An 11887-nucleotide genomic window follows, 5' to 3' on the forward strand; every position below is an offset into this window, starting at 1 on the left:
GAGGCGGCTGCCCGGGGAGCCCCGCCCCTTGGCGGCAGGGGCGGGGAGAGGGGCGGGATAAGGGCAGCGGTACCGGCAGCGGTACCGGCGGCTGGGCCTGCCGGCGGCTCGGGGTTGCCCCCTGCGGGAGGTGGCGTGTGGCCGCAGCGCCGCGGCAGCGCCGCTGCCGCTCCGGGCTTGCTCTCTGCGGCGAGTCGGCGGCGCCGTAGGTAGCAGAAGCCGCGGTGTTCTTTCTGGGAAACATCGCGTCCGAGCGCTGGGCCGCGTCATCGGTGTGGGGACCTCGTGAGACCGGGCATGGCTGCGGGGAGGAGGAAGGGTTGGTATTTGTCAGCAGAGGCGCGCCCGAGGCAGCCGCACCGGGGGGGTGTGCTGGGGCTCTCCGCAGGCGGCGGCCGGTGCGCGCCCTGCTGTCGTTGTTTGGGTTTATCGCAGGAAAAGGGCCAGGGCGGCAGAGCACGCCAGCCAGGGCAGGAGCCCTGGGGCAACGGAGGGCTGGCAGTCGGCTAGCAATTGCGCCAGGTCTAGCGACTTCAGCTGGCCTTCCTCAGCTTCTCCAGCCACTCTGAACCTGTGGAAATGTTAAGGCAGAAGTGCTGTGAGAAGTGAGAGGCAGAAAACATAGCCTGAATTACCCTTTGCAGATACTAAACATGACAGATTTAGCATCATAGAGTTACATAATGGTTTGAGTTGGAAGGGACATTGAAAATCATCTATCACTGCAAGCCCTTGTAAAAGTCTCTTCCCTGCTATCCTGCAGGCCCCTTCAGGTACTGGAAGGCCACTATAAGGTCCCCCTGAAGCCTTCTCTTCTCCAGACCCCAACTCTCAGCCTGTCCTCCTAGGAGAGACGTTCCAGCCTTCGATCATCTTCATGGCCCTCCCTGGGACTCGCTCCAGGGGTTCTGTGTCCTTCTTATGTTCAGAATCCAGGACTGAACACAGTAATCCAAGTGGAGTCTCACAAGAGCAGAGCAGAGTAGAGAGGGAGAATCACCTCCCTTGACCTCCTGGCCATACTTCTTTTGATGCAGCTCAGGACACGGTTGGTTTTCTGGGCTGCAAGCACACATTAGTGGCCGGCTCATGGCCAGCTTTTCATCAATCAGCAACCCCAAGCCTTCTCCTCAGGGATGCTCTCAATCCATGCTCCACCCAGCCTGTAATTGTGCTTGGGATTGCCCTGACTCAGGTGCAGGACCTTCCACTTGGCCTTACTGAACTACATGCGGTCCGCACGGGCCTATCTCTCAAGCCTGTCAAAAGTCCCTCTGGATGCTTTAGCTTGCTCATTCATGGTTTGCCGCCTGCATGCACATACAAACCAAACTTCCCCAGTCTTTAAAGGGTTCCATACAAAAAGAAAAGTCATGTAAAGGCCTAGGCAAGGTAGCTGCAGGAACCAGATTCAGAGGAGTTTAAAGAATAAAAGCAGGTCCATAAGTTTAGTAGACAAGTTGCACCTCCAGCAGTTGTCAGTGTAGGGTGTTTTTCCCTTTTTAAAGATTCAACAAGATCACTGGAGGCTAAGTACTCCCAGATCATGGAGAGCAGAGTGTGTCTTGTGAACCTGGCAGATGAGGCTGAATACTAGCCAAGGAAACATACAAGGCAGAGGTTTCAGCATGCTGAAGTAAGTTAGCTGGGCTGGAGGACTTCCAAAGTGGAAGGCAGCCTCCCCAGACAATGGCAGGAGTGACAGGGTGAGAAATGAATGGAAGCATCAGGGCTCCCTGCAGGGAACCATCAGCCCATCTCCAGAAGGGTGAGGAATCCAGTCTTCAGGTGTAAATACACAAAGAAAGCGGGAGAAAAAGGATTGAGACGCATTTGATAGAATCATCATGGAATGTTTCAGGTTGGAAAGGACCTTAAAGATCATCTAGTTCCAACCCCACTGTCCATGTCTCTGACCAAAATGTTAAACAGCACTGGTCCCAGTACTGACCCTTGAGGAATGCCATTCATCACTGGTCTCCATATGGATATTGAGCCATTGACCACAACTCTTTGATGGAGACCATCCAACTAATTACTTATCCACTGAGGGGTCCATCCATCAAATCCATATCTTTTCAGTTTAAAGATTAGGATGTCACACAGAACAGTGTTGAACACTTCGCCCAAGTCCAGAGTAGATAACGTCAGTTGCTCCTCCCTTGTCCACCAATTCTGTGACCCCATCATAAAAGGCCATCAAATTTGTCAGGCACAATTTGCCATTGGTGAAGCCATGCTGGTTGCCACCAACCACCTCCACACTTTCCATGTGTCCCACAGGCAGACAGAGCAGGCACTGGGCCAAGAGTGGCTTCCACTACCACTAATGCTTCCAGTGCCCATGAGTGGGGTGCCATTGGTCCTAGTCACAGCAGCTGCTGGTATCTGAGCACAGCAGGTCTGATAACAGTAATACCAGGCATTTAAGTCTGTTATCAGTCTCAAACTTCGCTTTGTATGTTTTGAATCTGTAGGAAATTATGCTGGCCTGTGAAAAAAACATGCCAAGTCCAGCTGGACATGCTGAATTAATGAAGGTTAGTGCTCAGCTTCTGGTCTGAGCATGACATACTATGGAAATTAAACCCTCAAGAGAGGTTAATTTGGGAGGATTCCAGGGAAAGAAAGCATCTGAGATAATAAAAAAAAAATCCAATTATCAATGTGCAGGTGTGAGTGGGTAAAAAAATCCAGGTGAATAAACACTAAGGTTTAATCACATTATCTCAAGTTAATGGATCAAGGTGAAGGAGACTATCGTCTACATGAGAGTAACTCTTCTGCTATGATCACTCCCTGTGTCTTCACATCTGAGCTATGAATCACACCTTGCTCGATCTTTTTGCTTAACATGTGAGAGATAATGGCCTTTCCCATCTGTCCACCCAGCTAAAATCTTCCACCAAGCTAAATTTTTTGTTTCTCCTTTTTTTACAAAGAGGACCCACAACAATGCCGTGCAGCAGGCAGCTGGACTCTGTTCGCTAGCCTTGCACTAGTGAAAATAGAACAAAGTGAGAAACTCTGTCATGAGGTGCTAATAACCAAAAAGCCAGTATGAGACAGAGGTACCACAGAAAGAGTTTATGTGACAAGACCTGCATTATAAATGATCCTACAGTGCATTCCAACCAGTACAGCAACTTAATATTTTATGTTGTCACTCCAGGATCAACAGGCTTCAACTGGTCTGTTGGCCATTTCAGCTGTTTTCTAGTTTTGATCTGGTAAAGTAAAAGATCTTCAAATCTGTCCAAGTCCGCAGTTGTTAAACTGCCTTCACACACAGTCTGTTAAAAAAAAGATCAGGCCATGAAGACTCTTGTTCTTCAGTCTTTTTGCCTTTGCTTCACTCTTCTCTACTAACTGCTAGTTTTTCTTTTGCTTTAAAAGACTGAGCAGAAGCTTCCAATTTCTTTGTTTCTCTTTGTTTAGCTCATTGCAAAGAAGTGACATTTCTGTAGGTTTTTTAGTTTGTTATGACCTTTCCAAATTCTAAAGCATCTACATCTAAAGACATCTAAACATTAAGTTTTGTGTTTTGACAATTTTGTGCTTGTTTTGCCTCCCTTACTCTTTACCAAAGTCTAAGAGTAATTTTTCATCCTTTGGTTCTGTCATACTGGGTAATATGCATATGCCTGTAAGTTTGCCAGTGATTTTCCACACTGCAGTGATGTTGCTCTGTAGCTGAACATTAAATATAGAACTATATTTGATTCGTTGATTTTGTGAGCCTGTGCTACACTATATGGATCATGCATCTAGAAGTGTTTTCTCAGAGATACACAAACCATCCTCAGAAGTATTCTGCAATGAAACCTAAAGGTTTTCACAAAAACCAGGAATTGCCTGTACTCGCCATCTAGTTTTTGATCAGTTACTAGTGTAACTGGGAAACTGAGGTGCAGAAGTGCTCAATCATCAGCACTAAAGTCACTGTATTTCCACAAGCAAATATTTCTGGGAAGTTATTAGGAAAATTCACATTTTTCAAAGGTGGACTAAGTTAAATCCTGTGGAAGTTCAGATCCATATCCATGTATTACTTCTTTCCTCTTGAAGTGGTCTCTATGATCATAGAATCATCATAGAATGCCAGGTTGGAAGGGACCTCAAGGATTACGTGGTCCAACTACTATAGTTTGTATGGGATGGCTCAGCACCCTGTCAATCTGAGACTTAAAACTGTCCAGTGTGGGGGAATCTACCACTTCCCTTGGGAGACTGTTCCAATGTTTGACTGTCCTCATGGTGAAAAATTTGTGGACAACTCACAAATCAAACTCTCCCACCAGATGCTGGTTTGTTCCAAACAAACATTGCCATTAGATTTTCATGAGGAATCATAAAAAAGACTCGCCGTTGCTCATCCTCAAAGTGGATATATCAGGATGATTAATAGTGCCCTAATCTTCTCCTGTTTCCTTTCTTCATCAAGGTGGAGAACACAATCTTGTCCTCATTCAAACCCTTAACCCATGCATGGTCCTCTCTTCTGAATTCTTCCTACCTCCTCACATCCAACTTCCAAATCACACCTTGTTGAGTTTTTTCTGTGTAACATATCAAAGATACGAACTTGCCCTCCAGTTACCTCAGCCAGACTGTTCCACCTAGGCATTATCTTCCTTCCTTGTCTCTGGTTCTCACAAAGGCAGTCTTGCACCTTTCAAGTCCATTCAGAGTGCTTCTCGATTGATACCTATTTTGAGTGTGATTGCCCTTGCTGTGTCACTTCAAGCTTTGCATCCTTCCAATCTTTTCTGAGATGCTTCCCCCCTCTACCATAATTTCTGATTCATCACTAAGACACCAACTCCTCCTACACCAGTTGGCCTTTAATAGCAGCCGCCAGCACCTAATAATTAACATATCAAGTACTTCCATGTTTTCTTCTGTGCTTCCCTCAGGCATGAAAGGACTTGCACATCAAAAAGAAATCTGGGAACCATGAAAGTGTAGCAGACTATAGTAGTAAATTTGCAGCTATGAAATCTGAACTTACTCATGGCAACTTTTGCACAGAGACACAGAATGGGCATAAATACCAGACGGTAAAAGAAAATGTGAGGTCTGTGAGTGTGTTTGTATCAACAGCAGCACTGCCGTTCTTTGTCTGAGAAAGTGAAAAGAAGCTTTCCAAAGATGTTCAGAAACATGAGTCAGGAGTTGCATGGCTTCGGGACCTTGAGACCAAATAGGTGCCTGTAGCGTGCACTGGGAAGACCATTCCTAAATTACTTGAGCTTGTTAAGCATATGGAAGAGATTGTGTAACAAGTTAAATATATCATTTGCATGTTGATCTGGATTTGCACATGATGGGACTTGATGACTGAGGTTGTCCCTGGAAATAAAAAAACAAGCTGATCATTCACATGGACACAAATCTCACACATTTGACATTTTACATCCAAGCACAATCTGCTTTAAATGAAAAACCAGATTTATTTCCTATTTGTGCAATCCTAAAAATGGAATTGCTAAGACAACTTTATGATAATGGAGATGAGAAATTTCCAAGTAAATAAATTACACCTTCCAGCTGCCAAAAGTTTATTACGGAAATGAGTCAAGATAAAGATTTTCAACATTATAAAAAACAAGTCAGAGTCCTCTTAGAATTATAATTTTAAAACCTGTCACCCATTGCCACAGGCATACTGAAGTGGACAATAGATAACAGTGGCAGATCAATCAATGTTTGAAAGGCTCCTGTTTCTCTTAAAATTCTAGCACAGGTCTGGTAGCAACTACAGGGGAGCATGAATATCAGACTCATATTTTAGAATGAAGTGTTCTTCCATTTTGGAGAGGGCAGATTAAGATTTGGCTTGAAAAGAGGGAGATTCACTTCCTTAAGCTATGTTTTGGACTCTCTACCTGTCCTTGTTCCTCTACACAGATCTTCATGCCTGTCTCAGTGAGCCTCCCTGCAGGCATATGGGCCCAACTGCACTGATTACTTTGCAGAACTAGGGGTTAGAAATTACAAAGCCACATGCTTTGTAATTGCAGACTCACTAACTTATCCCGGTCTCGCTCAGTGATCTTCTTCCCAGCAGGGTCCATCTGTCACCGTTTCACTAACTCCATGTTTTAATGAGATCCAATTTCACTCTTTGCTTTCAAATTATTTTCTTCTATATCTGTACATTGAAAGAAAAAAAATATTTATATTTAAAGTCAGTCACAGATATGTAGAAAACTGAAGGGCCTCTGTATATATTGCCATTTGATATTTTATTATTGTATTGTTGATAGTTCTGCATTATCTCCATTCCACACTAAAAGTGCAATTAAAAGACATTTCTCTTAGAAAGAGAAAAAACATGAAAGAAAGATTAACATTAAAATCTAAACTGCCTTACAACTACAAGTTGATAAGCCAGTCCTTTGGAAGCCTAATAGGTAAAATTTTCTAATTCAGCTCATGCTACTGAATTAGACTCTGTCCATGGACAGTCAGTAAAGAATTCTGCTGTTAAAGGAGAATATTCCACTTAATGTAAAAATAAGTCAGCTCTCACATTAGCAGCTCCCTTCATTAGTCCAGCCATAGGTCTGGAGGGAAGAAGGGCTCTATACAAACAGAAGTTTTCCCAGACTATTGCTGTGTTACCTTTATACCTGGGATCTCCTGGTCTAGCTCAAGCCTGATGGTGGAGTTGAAGGCATCAAGGCAAATTGAGCAGACACAGCAGCTGTGCTTTAGTATGATAGGCTGTGGACTATATGAGGTTCATGTACCAATGCTCCCTTGGTCCAAATAAATTTTAAAAGCCAGATTACAGGCACCATCATCAGCTACAGTGGGACAATGCATAGATTTGTTGCATGGATGCTATAGTCAGACAACAAATTCCTGACATACTGTTGTCTAGCCTGCATTTATCTAGCTAACTGCAGACTGACATGTGCAGCAGGGAAGGCTGCATTGCTATGTCCCAAGCATTGTGATCATCCTTGCTACCTTGTGAAGCCATCATGGTGTCTATCAGGACAACAACAGTAAGACAGGGATTTCCCATCCACCTCTGTGCAGGCTGAAAGTCAAGCCAGTGGAACTTCTTTCCACAAAAAATTATATTCATCACCCAAGCAGAAGGCCTTGTCTTGATTTGTCAGTCTGCCCATAACATTTTTCAATAATCCTCCCCCTCACTTCTCTAGTACTTTCTCTCTCTCCCTCCTCATTCCATCCACGTCACCTAAAGCTACCCAGCCCTCAGGTGACCACTGCTCTTCCTTCCCACAGTCTCTGAGCTGAGTTTGTGCTTGGGTCTGTAATTAAACATACCCAAACATCAGGCTAGCACTGCAGGGCTTCCCTGCAGAAGCTGCAATGAAAATGTATCCAGGAAAGACCCTATATGGTGTCTCTGAAGTGCCTCTAGGCAGCAGCTAGGATGTCTTAAGCACCCTCTCCACTCCCGTTGCTTGAGGCTTCATAGCCACAAATCCCAGCTGTGCCATGTGAGGCTGAGTGGTCTCTTGCTGCTGGTCTGGGATTTCCGAGATACACATAGGTATGTGTGAGTACTAAGCCTGAGCTTTTGGATTATACTACATTTATTAAGGTATGAATCAAAGCCTTACATACACAATTAACCCTTCATTTCCTGGAAATGCTGGCCAGGCTCAACTGACTGAATAGCAGATAGTTGATAATTGAATTCAGTGCATCCTCATGGCACTGCTCTCCTTGAGGTGTGTTTGAAACCATCATGACTTCCAAGAAAACAGCTGCCCAGTTGGAACAGCCATGCAGGAGACTTGCAGTCACTTGCACCTACTAGATACACTTACAAATCCTCCAAGTTTTAAATTCTGGATACCAAAACAGAGCTTCTCTGGGAAAATCTAGGCATGTGACAACAGGTGAGGAAAAAAAGTGCTGCTGCAGCTGTTTTTACTGGTTGTGGTGACCAATGTTGCTACTGTTGCTGGAAATGCCCACAGACATTAAACTGGGAACTTTTGCTGTACTATGATTATTTAGATCATTCACCATCATGATTCATTCTCTTCTTTTTCCCTTACAGAAACATACACACATGGTTTCACACACTATGACAACTAAGAACATCAAGCCTTCTCCCCTCAGGAAGAATGAAGCCAGCTTCATCCCTTCTCTCTCAAGCATGAATAAAAATCTGCTGATCTTACTGGAACATCTTTAGAGCTCTACAGCTAGTCCTTTCACACCTCAGAGAGCCTATCCAGCCTCCCTAAAAATGCTGCAATGGAAGTTTATGTTCCATCCAATAGTCAAATAACCACTGGCAAGTTATTGTGTTGTACCATGGCTAGCTTTTCATGTACTCCTTCTGGATAGAGGCAGAAACTAAAATCAGCCTGAAAGATAGCAGCATGAGTGCTGTGCTTACTGTTTAGGTTTTTCTTTTTATTATCTAAAATTTGCATTTAATAAGACTGGAAGGCAATCAGGTCCTTAAAGTGAAATCACAATTCCCAGTAAATACAGAAAAAAGAACAAGGCAGTGGAAGATGATGCCAGGTCCTGCACTTGAGTTAACAACAACCCCATGCAACACTACAGGCTGGATGGAGTGGCTGGAAAGCTGCCCAAAGGACCTGTGGGTGTTGGTCAATAACTGGCTAAATTTGAGCCAGCAGTGTGCCCAGGTGGCCAAGAAGGCCAACAGCATCCTGGCTTGTATTAGGAATAGTGTGGCCAGCGGGAGTAGGGAAGAGATCATGCCCCTGTAGTCAGCACTGGTGAGACTGCACCTCAAGTACTGTCTTCAGTTCTGGGCCCCTTACTCCAGGAAGGACATTGAAATGATTGAGCATCTCCAGAGAAGGGCAACAAAGCTGGTGAAGGGTCTGGAGCACAAGTCTTATTCGGAGCATCTGAAGGAACTGGGGCTGTTTAGCTTGGAGAAAAGGAGGCTGAGAGGAGACCTTATTGCTCTCTACAACTACCTGAAAGGACATTGTAGTGGGGTGATGGCTGGTCTCTTTTCCTGAGTTACAACTGATAGAACAAGAGGAAATGGCCTCAAGTTATGCCAGGGGAGGTTTAGATGGGCTATCAGAAAAGATTACTTCACCAAAAGGATTGTCAGCATTGGAACAGGCTGCCCAGGGAAGTGGTTGAGTCACCATCCCTGGAGGTATTAAAAGATGTGTAGATGTGGTGCTTAGAGACATGGTTTAGTGTTGGGCTTGGCAGTGTGCTAGGTTTATGGTTGGACTCAATGATCTGAAAGGTCTTTTCTAATCTGAATGATTTTATGATTCTACTATTCTAAAATGGATGAAAATCACTAATTTCAGTACTGAAAAATCACAATAAAAACAAAATTCTCAAGTCTCTAGGGTCGCACCATGTAAATAACCAGGCAGTTTTAAAAATTATGAGAGACACTGATGAAATTGTGAAAAAGTTCAGATTCAACCAGCACTTTCTGTTGTCCATGAAAATAATTAGGACTAGTAAAATGGAGGCCAATTAAAGGAATAGCACTGGTTCAGGGATCATTGATTGCATTTTGTGTAAGGAGATATAAAGAGGAACATTGTTTTAAAATGCCAGTGCAAAGGTAGGAAGAACATTGCATCCACAAGAAGAAATGCTACCCATTTTCTCAGCAAGAGTTCAGAAAAAAAAAAAGAGGAAGCAGGTTTTTTTCTCTGCCCTGAAGAGTTTTGTTGTTTTTTTGTTGTGGGGCTTTTGGTTGTGGGTTGGTGGTTTTTTTCTTTGTTTTGTTTTGTTTTTTTAATCAGGAGTATTCATTAATTATCAGAAAACCCGTGATTCATTAAAGGAAGGGATATCTGAAAGACCGTAACATCAAAATCCCAAAGGCCTTTAAAAGTCACAGATTATGATACTAAGCAACCCATTTTAAACTATTTCAGTAAAGATGAGGAAAAAATTAAATAGCAAAGGAAATAAATATGCCAAACAATGTCAGCAAAACAGCTGACACGTGTAATAGAAAATGTTCAAATGCCAAGCAGAAGCCCAGAAAATGTAATATGAGCCCAACTAGTTCACAAAGTTGTACACACAAGGCAGGAAAGTTTGTGGGTTAAAGATAGAATGACAGGGAATAAACTCCTCCTAATCAGGATAAAGGAAGAAAGTGCTATTTCTGACAATACCTAATAAAAACAGGCACAAATGGTTAATATTCTAATGTATAAAAGAGACAGAGCACCATCAGGGACAGTGAAAGCAGAAATAGAGATAACTGAAATAAAATTATTTACACCCTCCCTGACCTATCGTTCTCCTATCATTAAGTCTATAAGCTTTTCAGTTTATCAGCTACATTTTTATGAGTTTATGACATCCCATGCCCATATTTTATGCCTCTTCTGTGCTATATTTGACTCAACCTGAGTTGCACCTACATTTCAGTGTGCAAGGATATTCCAGAAATTTATTCTTCAGTGATTAAAATATTCTGTCTTCTGTTTAAAATTTGGTTGGACTAATTTATAGCCATTTATTTTTTGTCAAATGCTACTGTTAAAGCACCAGCATTATAATTCAGTTTTAAAGATTTATTTTTAGGAAGTCTCTGAAATTTATTTTTGGCTGAATGTTTCTCATGGGAGAGAGTCAGATGTTGTCCATGGATATCCCATAATAAATAATGCAAATATCTGCATTTGATGTAGATCTGTGCCTAGTATACTTCTGCTTATATTATTTCACTTTTTTTTCATGTCCATTTACCTTTTGTCTAATGTAAACAGTACAACTGTTCTACCTGTTAGGAATTAGGTAAATGGTGCCTTGCCTGTTTTACCAGCCCACTCTGCCTCCAGGACACAGCATCAAATAGCCACATGGGCAAGCACAGACAATCCTGTAGGCCCACTTCCCTTTTTGTCAGCTCCTTCTTTTCTTAGAAATGTGCTGGCACTGCTGCACTCTTCACTCCCTGACACGAGGTATGATTCATTACAGTTCTTAAAAACTACAGATGCCATTTTTTGTCAGGATGGCCAACAACTAGCATTTCATATGGTAGCTGCTTCATCAGACTTCAGGAAGGAAACAAATCCAGATACACTCCCACAGGTCAGAATAAATGTTCCACTGTGGGACTTTTTTATCAGTACTAAAACAGAAATGCACCTAAGAAGAAAGCACGCAAGATTCATTCTGAAAAATTCTTCCAAAATTCCCCATACTTAGTGCTCCAGGACACAGGCCATGGGAAGCAGAAAAGTATGTGCCTACCCCGAGTCCGTTTTCAGAAAAAGAAAAGAAAAAAAAAAGTTAAAAAAAGTTAAAAAGTTAAAAATAAACAAAATATACATAAAGTACAATGGAGTTTTATCAAATCAGTGTGTTCATTTTGGTTAGGCTGCATAAGGGTTTACATTCTAATCCTTTGTTTGCAATTGCCCAAAATTATCTTCCAACAAAATTTCCCATGCCTAGTTTATTCAGTTGCTGAATTCAGCTTCTTTCATCAGGAAAGCGGGAGGAATTCCTGTTTTGTTACAATCTTGTCTCCCAAGCATCTTGAAGTTGAACAATGAGTGGAAGAGGGAAAGTTCTGAGTTAATTTAAGTGACGAGACTTTGAAAATGTCTTGCTTGATGCCTGCAGTCAGGGCATCTATGCCACAGCCAGTGAGGACTCAAGATGGCTTTGCCACCCAAGAAATGCCAGCCCATGGTATTCAGACCCTCTGTCCTGATTTTCACCAAATTCCCCTGAGTTACTTATCTGCAAGCATGGACTATCAGCCAAAGTCTTCCACTCTTCTGCTAAGAAAGTGGGCATTTTCCTTCAGAATCAGCTGGGGTGAAGCTGTAGTCCATTTTACCTGTGGTTTTGAGCAAGAGTTATCACAGTGAGACTCCTCAGGCTCTTCACAGTTGCTCACATG

At 42.8% G+C, this 11887-nt stretch overlaps 1 long non-coding RNA gene across 1 annotated transcript; it reads left to right on the plus strand.

Annotated features, from left to right (window-relative positions):
* The first annotated feature begins 58 nt into the window (after window positions 1–58).
* On the plus strand, window positions 59–10651 carry LOC127379792 (uncharacterized). The gene is made up of 2 exons (XR_007888360.1): window positions 59–319; window positions 8051–10651. It is a non-coding gene; the product is annotated as an uncharacterized LOC127379792 (long non-coding RNA).
* The last annotated feature ends 1236 nt before the right edge of the window (window positions 10652–11887 follow it).

This window comes from Apus apus, chromosome 1 (assembly GCF_020740795.1).
Source record: "Apus apus isolate bApuApu2 chromosome 1, bApuApu2.pri.cur, whole genome shotgun sequence".
Classification (NCBI taxonomy): domain Eukaryota; kingdom Metazoa; phylum Chordata; class Aves; order Apodiformes; family Apodidae; genus Apus; species Apus apus.